Source organism: Mesoplodon densirostris, chromosome 1 (assembly GCF_025265405.1).
Source record: "Mesoplodon densirostris isolate mMesDen1 chromosome 1, mMesDen1 primary haplotype, whole genome shotgun sequence".
In the NCBI taxonomy this organism is placed as follows: Eukaryota; Metazoa; Chordata; class Mammalia; order Artiodactyla; family Ziphiidae; genus Mesoplodon; species Mesoplodon densirostris.
The window spans coordinates 224,607,114-224,621,617 of NC_082661.1; the positions used below are offsets into that span (position 1 = coordinate 224,607,114).

A 14,504-nucleotide genomic window follows, 5' to 3' on the forward strand; every position below is an offset into this window, starting at 1 on the left:
CTGGACCCTGAGCTGTCTCAACATTTTCTTTCTCAGTGAAACTCCCCTATAAAGCCTTCTCTCCGCTCCTATTGAGCATTAAACCAGTATATCTCAGAACGTTCTAGATAGATCCCTTTTTTCCACATCATCATGACCTCCACTGTGGATGAGGGCATGATTTGGCCCAGGGAGGAAGCTCTGTAGGAATAATGGCTACACGGGAGCCTTATTTGCTCATTTCTCTTACTTAGATGTTGCGAATTTTACCCCGCCCCCTTCCCTTTTTGACACAGTCAACCTCTCACACTCTGTTCCACACATTTTCTTTTTAATCCAGAAAAGAGAAAATAATGTACGATAGTCAGAATAATTTAATCCAACCAATGAAAAGGAATACATATATTATTATATGCATATATATAACTGAATCACTGAAACTAACACAACATTGTAAATTAACTATACTTCAATTTAAAAGTGGTTAAAAAAAATGCTATGCTGGGATCACTAACCAGTAGAGAAATGCAAATCAAAATTACAATGAGATATCACCTCACCGGTCAGAATGGCCATCATCAAAAAATCTACAAACAATAAATGCTGGAGAGGGTGTGGAGAAAAGGGAATGCTCTTGCACTGTTGGTGGGAATGTAAATTGATACAGCCACTATGGAGAACAGTATGGAGGTTTCTTAAAAAAACTGAAAATAGAATTACCATATGACCCAGCAATCCCACTACTGGGCATGTACCCTGAGAATACCATAATTCAAAAAGAGTCATGTACCACAATGTTCACTACAGCTCTATTTACAATAGCCAGGACATGGAAGCAACCTAAGTGTCCATCAACAGATGAATGGATAAAGAAGATGTGGCAGGGCCTCCCTGGTGGCGCAAGTGGTTGAGAGTCCGCCTGCCGATGCAGGGGATACGGGTTCGTGCCCCGGTCTGGGAGGATCCCATATGCCGCGGAGCGGCTGGGCCCGTGAGCCATGGCCGCTGAGCCTGCGCGTCCGGAGCCTGCGCGTCCGGAGCCTGTGCTCCGCAACGGGGGAGGCCACAACAGTGAGAGGCCCGCATACCGCAAAAAAAAAAAAAAAAAAAAAAAAAAAAAAAAAAAAAAAGAAGATGTGGCACATATATACAATGGAATATTACTCAGCTGTAAAAAGAAACGAAATTGAGTTATTTGCAGTGAGGTGGATGGACCTAGAGACTGTCATACAGAGTGAAGTAAATCAGAAAGAGAAAAACAAATGCCGTATGCTAACACATATATACGGAATCTAAAAAAAAAAAAAAAAAAAAAGGTTCTGAAGAACCTAGGGGCAGGACAGGAATAAAGACACAGATGTAGAGAATGGACTTGAGGACACGGGGAGGGGGAAGGGTAAGCTGGGATGAAGTGAGAGAGTGGCATGGGCTTATATATACTACCAAATGTAAAACAGATAGCTAGTGGGAAGCAGCCGCGTGGCACAGGGAGATCAGCTTGGTGCTTTGTGTCCACCTAGAGGAGTGGGATAGGGAGGGTGGGAGGGAGACGCAAGAGGGAGGAGATATGGGGATATATGTATATGTATAGCTGATTCACTTTGTTACACAGCAGAAACTAACACACCACTGTAAAGCAAGTATACTCCAATAAAGATGTTAAAAAAAATTTATGTTGGGAATAAAAGTATTTTTTAAACTATGAAAAATATTTAAATTCTTAAAAATCACACAATAATCCACTTCTTATAACCCGGGCCACCCAGATGGTGGTGAATTTTAACACTGAAGAATTTATCGGGATAATTTCTCTCAAACCCAGTAATGGAATCCTTTGCTTAAGCAACACTCTTGCTTCCTCCTCTTACAGTCTCAGTTCTTTAAGTCTGTCAAAGCTAATTATCTCTCTTCTCAAATTGATTGCTCTTCAGTGTATCATGAACACACAGATTACGAAAAGTTGAAGAAAACAAGTGAAGTGTGCATTACACTGTGAAGGAAAAGACAGACATAAATAATTACTCAGCGTATCTACTCTCTGTTAATAGAGTAATGAAAATGGCATTAGGAAGAAAGGATGAGAATACCAAAGCCGGCCAATCTCCCTTCCCTCTTCCATATATGGTTGTCCCCGCCCCCATGAGCCAATATGAGAAACTCCAACGCTATCACTTTAGGGTAGAGAAGGAAGCAAACAATTCTTAGGTTGGCAGTCCTTTGACATTCCAGACCACAGATAAACACGGAGCCTACCAAACCAGTAACACAGACAACCTGCACCTCAGCAGAGGGAACAAAGACACGATTCTCCCAGGCACACACTATCATTAAGCTCCCTTCCTTGAAACTATTGTTACATATTTCCAAGTGTTCCAACTGGAATCTCAGACCACAAACTTCAGGTTAAGAAAAAGCCCTTGAATGATTCATATCAGTCCTTTCAATCTAAGACCAGGATCAAACACTGAAGGAAAAAAAAAAAAAAGCAACAGTCCATTTGAATTTCAGTAGCTGGGGTGCCAGATTTCCCAGATCCCCAAAGTACCAGTTTAGCCTACTTTGCCACCCTCCAAGTTACCATGACATGGTCAAAGTTCATCGTGGGCTCCACACCTATTCCACTCTAACATATACAACCTCCCCCAAGATATTTTTTTTGATATGGTCATCCAATGTTATGACAAACAGCTTTTTCAAATAGTCCTTCAATAGGTTCCGAGAAGTCAGCAGCATGAAATCCAAATCTCAAGTCATTGTTTCCGTCCTTCATGGAAGAAAACGAACGTGTTTTGAACATGTTTTTAAAAATCCAATAGCAGCTGCAAACCATTTAGGAATTCCCAGTTAAACTGCAAAAGACATTTTCAACCGTTTTAGCTGCAACAACTTCTAAACTGAGAAAGCTGCTTCTTTATATAAACCACCTCTGTTTACCCAACACCAGAGGATCTCGCAGGAAAGGGCTACTGCAGGATGTGAACAGTAAGAGAATGTTACAGCCAGGGAGGTGCTGATCTGCACACACCACTGTGAGGAAATACCTGAAGTGATTAAAGATAAACACCACCTGCGTGCTCTGCAAAGGCAGCCACTGCTGCAGCCACATTTCTTGTCAAGGAGGCCGGGAGGAAGGACGGACTGAAATGCCACAGTGGATTAGAACTGGGGACGAAAGGAGCCCAGAATAGAGGATGGGAGTGGGCCTAGGGGATGTATGTTTTACCCCCGCTGGGAACTCGCTTAGCCATTCTGAAACCAAAACTCAAGAACCAACCATTAAAGCAGTTTTATTTCTTTTACTTAGTATCCAGAAAATTTTGTCTAGCTCTGATAAAATGTCCGATTTCTTTGCATAAATGCTAACGTTAACCTCCAGATATACCTCTGAATGAATTTATGTCCATAGTTACTGAACTTTCTTCAAAAAAACAGGTCTGAAACACTTCCTTTTCGTAAGATATGTTTTTTAAAAACTCCATAAATAATGACTTAAGCCTTGATTCTAAGCATTTATTACCTGTTCCAAATCATCTCTGGACTCTTTCAAAGAGAAATAAGAAAATACTTTTCAAAGGAATTAGCAATTAGAAGTTTACTGCAGCATAGCTGTAATCTCACCAGCCTTTGGAAAGCAGTTTTTATCTAATAACTATAATCAGATAGCTATGAAACAACTAATATTCAAAACAGAGAAGCATTTATCTGTCTACAATCATGTAAAGGTAAAATGTTATACTTGGGGCAAAATGCAAGGCAGCTGTCCACCTTATACATATGTGGAAGTAATCCTTCAAAGAAGACATTCTAGTGCTAGAAATGAAAGAAACAGATCCAGGAAAAATCAGGAGCAAGCACAAAAAAAGTCAGATGACACTCCTCAGAGGGACAGTAGACTAGCAAAAACTAAACTTCACTGTTTAAACTTGGCTGTCAGCAGAAGAGTCAAAGGTTGAAGTTGTATTGCGTGACCAGAGCAGCAACTTGAGGAATATCTACGTTGATCGTACTGGCTGGCCTAGTTGCAAGGTTAGGAGAAAGGTTCTTATTTTATGTGCCCAAGCAACTCTTGCTATGTAAACTACTGAAGCAGAAGCTATCCAGCTGTCTTTAAACTGAAGCCCCCTCCCCTAAAGGCTGCACTGAGCACACAGCTGCATTTGCTTAGCAGGCCAAAGGGGTTTTTCCCACTAAGATGCTATGCAGTGCAGCTCAATGGCAGAAAATGGCTGCCGCTACTCTGTATCTAGGTCATCAGTTGAAGCAGAGTGCTTGGTTCATTGGAATCACTTGGGAGAGAATGACCTCTGAAGTGGACAGCAATCACCTACATCTCCACCCTCGGTTTACTTCTGTTGTTCACATCACTGCCACCTACATTTTGTACAAGTTTCCAGGTCCTCCTGTCACTTGACAAAGGTAAAGCATGAGATGGTGGTAAAGGAGATGAGGAAAGAGGGACACATGAGGCCGGAGGTATGTGAGGCCGAGAGACAGCAAAGCGGTGGGGTGATCCTCGTTAGAAAACAGCAGGGCCAGCCAAGGACCAGCACTACCACGGATCTTCATGTGGGCTCCTGTTCAAACCAATCTTAAAACCTAAAGGAAGTTCAAATAGGTGACGATTGCTCCTTGGGAGGTCATGGTTAGTTAGAAAAGGCAGCTGCTCACTCACCCTTTTCAAGAGAGAACGCTTCAGTCAGGTGAAGGCAGAATAATGTTGTAGCCAAGAGCGTAGATCCTAGAGCCAAACTCCTCCGGCTCCGTGAAAGTATAGACTATAGTTCTTCGTATCGCGCGGCAGGGCAGCTGCCAGGCCAGAGGTAAATCAAAATGACCAAGAAGCCTGAAGGAGGGCGGTCTTGAGACCACTTCAGCACCTGTGTGTAATGAAAACTGATAGGACTCACTGTGGAAACAAACACTATAAGGCAACTGTGGAGGCAAGTCCATTTCGAAGCATTTTCTACAGCTGGTCAGGTCAGCAGGTTGTTATTACCATGTTACACAGATGACTGGATTAGTCAGGGTAACTGAACCTGTAGGAAGTGGCAACTCACGGACCTGCAATTTTTATCAGCACTCAAAGGCGCACCCGCTGCCACCCCAGGTACTGTATCACCAATGGATACACATTTGACACATAAAGCCATGCAGGCCTGGGGAACACAAAGCTCAGGAAAGGTAAAGAGAACTACAAACTTGTTCAAGACAGTGAATTTCCCACTTTCACAGCATGAACAGGAGCTGTTAACTAGACTCCTACTCACTTGGTCATTGGGACCAGATGAAAAGAAAGTCATTCGTGTAAGATGTGTGGCCAGATATACAGCCTTTAAAAAGTAACAGTGTTCACACAGACTGCAAAGACACACACCAGTCGCTAGAGTTGATACTTTTTTTTTTAAGCCGTATTTTTCAGGAGACACAATTATCATTTGCCCTAAAATAGGGTGTAATAAGATTCGAGGTCTATGTTAAACAATATTAGATTAAGAGATTTTGTTGGCCAACTTCTTCTGTTTATACATATTACATATACAGAAAAAAGTCCAAATCTGTGCTACAGAAATGCTCACATATACAAGGATATATGGATAAGGATGTTTATTGCAATTAAGTAAGGCTTAATTGGCAGAAAATGAGGAACTACCAGAGTCTCTCGAAATAAGGGATCATTCAATAAATGATGGAACATTTTATTATGGAATGCTATATAACAGTTTAAAAAATGAGTTGAAGATCTATGTGGGTCGAATTGGACAGGTCTCCAAAATATATTATGTGGAAAAAGTAAATCTCAGAACCACATTTATAATATGATTCCATTCAAGTAGGAGAAAACTAACGTGTGGTGTGTGGTGATGTACACTATATTGTATATATGTGAGCAAAAAAAGAAGGTCTGGAGAGAGAGATTCTCTTGATAACTTCTGGGGGCAGAGGGGGGACACTGAGGAAGAGGAATCAAGACACTTAATCTACTCATTTTCATTGAGCAACTTATTCCACAAATATTTGGAGTTCCTCCCATGTACAGGTAGGTCTTTTTTTGTTGTTGCTTTTTTTTTCTTTTTTTTTTTTTCTGGCTGTGCCACGTGGCTTGTGGGATCTTAGTTCCCTGAGCAGGGATCGAACTCCGGCACTGGACTGCCAGGGAATTCCCAGTTCGATCTTTTTCTATCATGAGGATATAAGGAGGATTAAAGATACACAAAGGCCCTATCCTCTTTTCACTGGTATTTTATTTTTATATTGTTTTAAAGTTTTATAATTTAAAAAATATGTCATCTATTCTCCAACATTTCAGCTAATTGAACAACTTTTGCTGGCACATTTTCGCTCATCAACACAGCCCATTTCATCTGTGAACAGCTTCCATTTTCATATAATTGTTTTTTTAATATATTAAACCAAACCTTACTCCTAATAACCGCCAACCACTGATCCTAACTTTATCCCCTTGAGGCCATAAAGAGCACATCTAATCCTTTTTTCACATGACAGCCCTTCAAATATTTTAAGAAAGCAATCATATCATCCCTGAAATCAGACTAAACACCTCCAGGTCTCCCAACTGTTCTTCATGTGACATGGTTTCAAGTCCCTGCACCTTTCTGCTTTTCTTTCTAAATGTTCCCTCTCTTTGTCTAATTTCCTCTAAAAGCTTGATGTCAAGAGGTGATTATGGTGCTACAAGTGTTACCTAGTCCAAAAAAAGGAAAGAAAGATGATCATCAGCCTCGTTTTTAACAACCATCCTTTAATCTTATTCTCCACCACACCACTAACCCCCTCCCCTCCACAAAGTGATTTTATTTGAAAGACAGTGAAATAAATGTTGCTTTAGAAAGCAATGCAAGAAAGCTATAGAAAGCTTGCAAGAAGATACAAAGCATTTAGTATCCTTGGGATTTTCCTAAATGTTGGGTTATTAATGACTTCCATTAACATGTTCTCATAAAACCACAAAGACCATTTTATACAGCTAATCTGAAACATGAATGATGCTCTGCTGTGAGTCCAACCAGAGCAAGGACCCTGGTTCATTACTGTATCCCCAATGCCTAGAAATAGTGTCCAATATGTAGCAGTTGCTCAAGCCCTCACCATGAGACCTTGGCTTATGCCTGAGTGAAATAAGCCCCAAATCACTCTAAGTCTGCACTTGGGTGGGAGGCAAGCAAGTAAGTGATAGGAGAGTAATTCATAAAAATAAGCCTAGCCTTTGTGTAGCACCATCAAGTCTTTGGGACTCTTACATATATTAATTCATTTGAGCCAAACAATAGCTCCAGGAGGTAAAAAGAATGACTACTGTTCACCTTCCCAACATGAAGTGAAAAGCCAGACTGACCCATGGCCGGAGCTGAGATGCAACAGGGCGGGCGGCGCTTTGATTTCTTCCCAGGGACTCTCTACCTCCTAGCAGCATCCCCTCCCCTCTCCACCCGGTTAAGTAGTAAGAGTGTTTTTGAAAAGCTGTGAGGAAAGCCACACTCTGTACTTTCAACATTCTAGGGGAGCTCCTTGTTTACGGCAGGGTTTCTCAAGAACAGCAACACTGGTATTTTGGACAGGTTGACTCTTTGTTGTGGGTGCACTGTAGGATGTTTAACAGCTTCCCTGGCTTCTACCCACTAGACAGCAGTAGCACCCCTCCAGTTGTGACAACTGAAAAATGTGTCCCAATGTTGCCAAATGTTCAGGGCGGGGGCAAAATCTCCACCGATTGAGAATTTCTGATTTAAAGGAATCCTATGGTAAATCCATTTAAATGGCAGAAGTAGTCATTTAAAGGAGCATGGAAATATTTTAGGAAATGTTTCTTTTTCCAGATATTGGAATACAAACAATAATGCCATTAGCTCTGAAAAATACATATTTGAGTTTTAGTAAGGTCTGCAGGTTCAGAATAGACTACTAAAAGCATATGTTATCGCCATAAACTCCCAAGGTGCCAGGATACTATCTGTTTACCCCAAATGAGCAAAACCAATCACCTCTTTTGCCACCCATTCCGGGAGATGCCTCCAAAATCCTCACCCCCTGCCTCTCTTACCTTACCACTAGAGCTCCTAAAGTCCTTTACTGGGTACCAGTCCCTTTAGATGCACTCTCAATCACTGAGTTACTTTCAGCATCTAACAAACAATCAAAGAAAGAAAAATAACCCACCACTGTGAGAATGAAGGGCACTAGCAGAGCTTGTCTTAGAGCTATGCAATCCTTTTGAGTCACAGTTACGACTCAGGTTGAATCTGCACAAATAGACTCAGCACTTCAGCCTTTTCTTTTGAAGGGAAAGAAGCCCTGGCCCTGCCATGGGTTTTCTGGAGGTTGAGAAAGATCTTGTGAGAAGGAAGGAAAGAAATGATACAGTAATGTATCCTAAAAATCGTCTTTGCACACATAAGCACAAGTGAAATGTGTTGAGGACTGAGAGTCCATAACGTGAAACATTACAAAACCAGACTCTACCCAACAGAATGGAGACTTCAGGAGTTAGAAATTCTGGAGGTTGTTAGTTTAAAGAGTTCGCTCAAGTTTTCTATGGTTGTTAAGCCATTGCTTAAGGAGGATAAATGTTAGTTATTCTTACTTTAAAAGATTCTACTCAGCATGGGCCTCCCTGGTGGCGCAAGTGGTTGAGAGTCCGCCTGCCGATGCAGGGGATACGGGTTCGTGCCCCGGTCTGGGAGGATCCCATATGCCGCGGAGCGGCTGGGCCCGTGAGCCATGGCCGCTGAGCCTGCGCGTCCGGAGCCTGCGCGTCCGGAGCCTGTGCTCCGCAACGGGGGAGGCCACAACAGTGAGAGGCCCGCATACCGCAAAAAAAAAAAAAAAAAAAAAAAAAAAAAAAAGATTCTACTCAGCATAAAGGTCATTCCAACCAATGGAAGGTCCAATATAATTAAAAGAGGTGTCTAAATTATTTTTAGGAAATCACTTTCCTTATGTCAGAGGAAGTACTGAAGGCCTTTTGAGATTTTTATTAAATTCCCCCAAGAACAGAATGCACAGCTTGCCATAAAAGAAAAAAAAAAAAAAAGCACTGATCCATAGTAGTAACGGCTTTTTCTATGCACGTGTGTATGGCGGCCCTAAGGGAACACCGTGTTTCTTTCCCAAATGGAGTTGCTTATCCACAGCTCAAAAGCCCCTCAACTGTTTAACAGATGGAATAGCCAGGTATACTTTTAAAACAAAGTGTGCGCCTTCTCTGACCCACGGAATAGAACCTTATGATCTTTAAGTATTCATTAGACGGCAGACCCTCAACTCCATCTTCTGAGTGATTTTATCCAGTCTTATTCCTTTAGTTCTTTAAACTTTGTTAGATTTAAACAACAAAAAAACGTTGTTGTTTTTTTTTCTAAGTTTTTGGTGATAGCTGATTTTCCAAAAGCTCCATTTCCATCTCACAAACATGAATAGTGAATTTTTGAATGTGTCTGTCTGAAAAGCATGCTGTAATTTTTAAATGAAAACTTGATTTGGGGGATCCAATAACTTTGGCACAGACATCTGTAAATCAGCTTCTTTTGCAATGTCAAATTAGTTTGAAACAACACGGAAGTAAGCATACTATTTTACTGAAAATGTCACAGGAAAGGGGAATAACTCAGCCTGAAACTGTTGAGAAGTCACTGGCATCAAGTCTAATGCTGATTAAAAAACAAACACCTGTTATTCCCTTAAACCTAGCTTAAATAATGCTGAAAATCTAAAAAGAACATACTACGCTGTCAAAGTCTTGGATGCAAGTGTGTGATTTAGCTTTTTCACTTCCATGAAGCACTACGGACTATGTACCAGAATCATTGAATGAATGAATGACATTTTAAAATCCAGTCTATTCTCTATGATTTTCACTAATGAAGAGTAAATGGTATACTGAATCAAACCCATAATTATTCCAAAATAATTGGTATCTTATCCAATTGTTTCATTAGTTATAGAGGAGGAAGCACCAAAATTAAATTTCTCTTCTTATTGCTTCTTCCCACTCTTTGGTAAAAGTGCTAAAGATCAGTGAAAAGACCAAAAGGTTGGCAGCAGGAGGCGGAAAGAAAAACAAGGCAAACAGCTGGATCTGAAAACTCAATAATCAGCCTCTGAATAATAGAGTGAAAAATGCAAAGCTATTTGGGAGAATCAAAAGGCAGATATTATGAAAATCTTGGGACTGAGTTTTAAATATGTTCCTTCTTATGAGACTTTGATGTCTGATTTATTTCACAGTTCTCTATGATGGGTAATGTGGAAAAAGATGACAGAATTTAGCCATCTTAAGCTCAAGAATGTAGTACAGAAGTGTTAATTAATACACATGGAGCACTGATTGCAAGTAAAACTCTGTACGCGACACTAAATAAACCCTAAGTACTTCAGACATATCCAAGAACTACTACGTAGTGTGCAGAATGGCTTATCATACTAGATTCCTCCTATAGTAGCAGCACGGATGAGAAAGAGGGAGAGATTCCCCCATTCTTATCTCAACCAAATGGAAAAACCTTGTCAGGAAGCCTTTTTAACAACAGTTGGCTATATTGGTCTCAGAGAGGTATTTAGAAAATAACTCTATGTAACTCCATTTTAAGGTCTAAAATCCTCATCCTTCTTACAGAAATGTCAGTACACCTTGTCCGGGGACTGTTCATTTTCCTCATATCAAGTGGCAGAAAACCTCCAAAGATTCTAAAGCTAGCCCTTATGATTCTAATGCAAGTGGATAGAAAGTATCAAACATGCCATCTGCCTGAAAACTCAGCATTCCCTGGGAAAGGAACACAGCCTGAAGAGCATTTTGTAGATTATGATGATTAACCAACTATGCCTCTATTTTTCTGATCGTTGGCTGCCCATTGCTAAATAAAATGTACCACAACTAAAGTACATACATAACACAATTAAACATGTATTGTAGCTTTGTTTCTGTTCAATGCTTCTTGAGAATTAAAAGACAAACACTTGTGAAGCACAGGGAAATGAAATTCCAAAAAGTTTTCACAAACTTAAGGCACACCCTGTGTGGGCTATGGAAGGTTTTTCAAGGGACACTATCAATCCTATCACCCAGGAAAGCAGAACAGGATAAGCCAAAGAAATGGTTCATAGGAAAGATTTAGAAATGGTTTGACATTACAAGCTTGCCAAAAAACCTGGATACAAAGCCAGTAATTTACCTTCAACAGGATAAGAAATGGGAAACCGGATTCATTTACACGGAGTTTTAGCCCTGGACTAGTATGTTGACATTTCCTGGATCTCTTCCAGGAGCAGACGAAAACATTTTGGATAGGTTGCAGTTTTCTCTGATACTCAGCGTTTAATATGCTTATTGTCAAATGAATTTTATGGGGTAAACTCTTCAGAGCAGGAATCACATGGATTCATACAGTCTTTAAGCTGTGTATAAATTAAGCACACTCTGAAAGTTATGATGGCGCTATGAAGTAGAAAGGTTATGAGAACACGGAATTTATTCAGGTCAAGTAAGACTCCCACCATTTTGAAATTCTGAAGACTGCATTGTCATGCTTTTTGGTATGCCTGAATGATTACACCTTTGTCAAGCCACTCTGTCTTTGGCTTGAGAATGAATCTGTCAGTTGGAATTTATCTTAAAATTTTAACCAGGACTTCAGATTTAAGTACAGAAAATGAACAATGTCTCATTCTGCTACCACAAATTAAAACTATTTTAGGAAAAGACACCTTTTCAATGAGATTCTCTAATAGGTGAAATCAATAGTTCTCAGCAACAACTCTTTTGGAGGGGAGGAGGGGGAGACCCTTCTGAATAAAGAAAGTGTGTGTGGGGAGAGTCATTTGACTACATGTCCAGAAACTACCTTTCACCTGAAGTAATGTAGCTTCCAACCCAGGCCTGGGCTATCCACTCTCTAACAAGGCTATTACGGACCCACACAAAACCGAGGCCCCTCCCAGCAGCCTGGAGCCAAAGGAAGATTTCTATTTCACCTCACCCACCCTGCTTCTGGTTTGCTTGTTTGCTTTTCATGCCTATGCTTGTAAATGTATAAGAAAACAAATCAAAAGAGGTAAAGCCTTGATTAGACTGCCTTCTTAATCCAAGCCAAGCAGAAAAAGAACTAATCAATATTTAGTACTTTGGACATACTGGCCCTCAGAAGGTAAACAATAGCAATAAAACAGAAAAGAATCCTATTCATCTTTATTTTTATCATCACCATCATTATTATTTGCCTCTGGTTGATTATGGCTTTTCTTTAGGGGTTTCCAAATAGCTCAATCTGAGAACTAATTATAATTGCTCTGTGCCCCGCCCCCCTCCCAGAGCCCAACTAAAATCCAGCAGCTAATTCAAAAAAAGGAAGATTAACGTGGTTTTCTGCAACCTGTTCTCAAGATTTTATCTCACACACAGGCTAAGTTAAAATACTCTTTCATTTCAGGGGCCAATGTACAATTTTAAACTATTTTTAAAGGAAAAATAACTTGTAGAGGAGGATGTTAACTTTTTTCCTTTCTTTTTTGTGGTACCTAGAATTTACATGCAACTCTTTGCTTAAGGTTTAAGGCTGTTTATTTTCATCACACATACTTGGACCACTTATATCAATGGGAGATGCATATGTGAAATACAGTTAAAGCTAGAACATACTCCTGTACATCGGTATAATCGATACGCTAAATTATTTTCACAAAATTGATAGAAAAATGTTATTTTCAGGCAATCATTTTTCAAGTCTGTTAACTTGCTGAACTGGGATTCACCATGAGATTTACTGCTTCGGTCTCATCCACTCAAGTAAGCACTATCTTTTTTCATTTTCAAAAGTAAGCTCTGGCTTGGGCTTGCTACCTCCTTCCAGGTAACTTCAGGACCCTGGGTTTGCTCCCACCTGCGGGTGTATCATAACCCAGGCGCGCGCACCCAGAGTGCCCCCACTACCCCTCCCAGGGCAGATATGGCACCCTCGAGAGAACACAACCCAAACGCTAAAACTTTCCGGCCGCAAACTCTACTGATCTCGCCCGCGATCAAAAGCGACCAGGCACCGGCTTTTTGTTCCAGCGCTGCTCAGCTGGCGAGGTAACGCCACAACAGTCCTCCATCCCCAAAGGTCGGGAGAGAGGCCGTGGGACTGATTTTTGGGGCCTCCCGAAAAGCCCATTCCTACGCAATCCGAGCGTGTGGGGCGTACAAACACAGGAAAAGAGGGCGTGGAGCAGGCAACGACGATATTCTCAGCGCCTTTCAAATACTACTTGAGTCTTAGGTTCACGAAGTGAGTCTCCCCATTGGTGGCAGAGCGCGAAGGGGGGGCGGGGAATGGGAGACGGCGCGGACCCGGAGAGAAATAGGTACCAGCAGGGAATGCGAGATACAGTCAAGATGCAGGTCCGACCCCGCCTCCGGGTACAATCAGAAAAGCTACAGTGTCAGTGGTTTTCGGCTTCCTGTTTGTAAAGCGAGAACCTCCCTCCCTGACTCCGTGACCGTCGTTCTTCCTCCCCACCGAGTCCGCCTCTTCTTCGCGCTCCGGGCTAGCTCGGCGGCGGGGGTGGTGGGGAGCGCGGGCCCGCGGGGCGGGGGCGGCCGCGGGGGAGGGCCAGGGCCTCGGGGCGCAGCGCCCCTCCCAGCCGGGCAGCCTCCGGGGCGAGCCGGGCCGCGAGGCGGACAAAGCGCCTCCCCGCTCCCTCCCCCACGGCCGCGTTCCAGAAGGGAGGGGGAAGGCGGGCTCGAGGAAGGTGGGAGGAGGAAAAGGAGTACGAGGCGGGGGCGAGGAAAGGGAGGAGGGAAGGTGCTGCCGGCGGGACTGGGCAGGATCGCGCCGAGGAGGGAGGGGAGGGAGGAGGGGCTGGGCGGCCTCGGAGAGCAGGGAGGAGGGAAGGATTCTTGAAGCCCAAGATAAACAAATTGTTCCTCTTCACGTGCGGGGTGGGGGGAGGTGGGGAGGGTGCGGAGTGAGCGCGGCGGCCTCTCCTCTTCCCCTCCCCCAAGCCGGCTCTTTGTCACGGAACGCCCAGCGAAAGCCCGCGCCCGCACCACCTCCGACGCCGACGACCCCCAGACCGGGGACGTGCGCGATTTATAAGCCGCACAAGAGGGCTTCCCGCGCCGCCGATCGAGGTGCGGTCTGCAGGGGAAACGCGAGAAGGCGCGCGGCCCAGCTACGCTCCCGGATTCCCACCGCCCGCCCCACTCCGCACACGCGCGCAGCCCAAATCCGGGCCGTGCGGCGGCGGAGGAGGCTGCAGACACCTTTCTCAAGCTTCCGGCTCTCCCCCACGAAAGGAAAGCAAAAGAACCGGAGAGTGGAGATAGGAGAAAGGATTCTACCCTCAGGGTTAGGGGGTGGGAACTGCCCCTTCCTCCCGGAGAAGTTAAGCCATTGGCTGCTCCTCCTACCTCCAACCCACCCACCCAGCCATTTAAGCCTCTTTCACCTCCCGCTACCTTCCACTCCTCCGGGCTTATCAGACTGGCCCGGAAAGTTGGCGGGGAGTGGGGCGGGAGAGCAGCGGAGAAA

General features: G+C 43.1%; 1 protein-coding gene across 1 annotated transcript in view; it reads right to left on the reverse strand.

Annotated features, from left to right (window-relative positions):
- The window catches only part of MAML3 (mastermind like transcriptional coactivator 3), a 447,074-nt gene that overhangs the window by 430,551 nt on the left and 2,019 nt on the right, over positions 1–14,504 (reverse strand). The window lies entirely within an intron of this gene.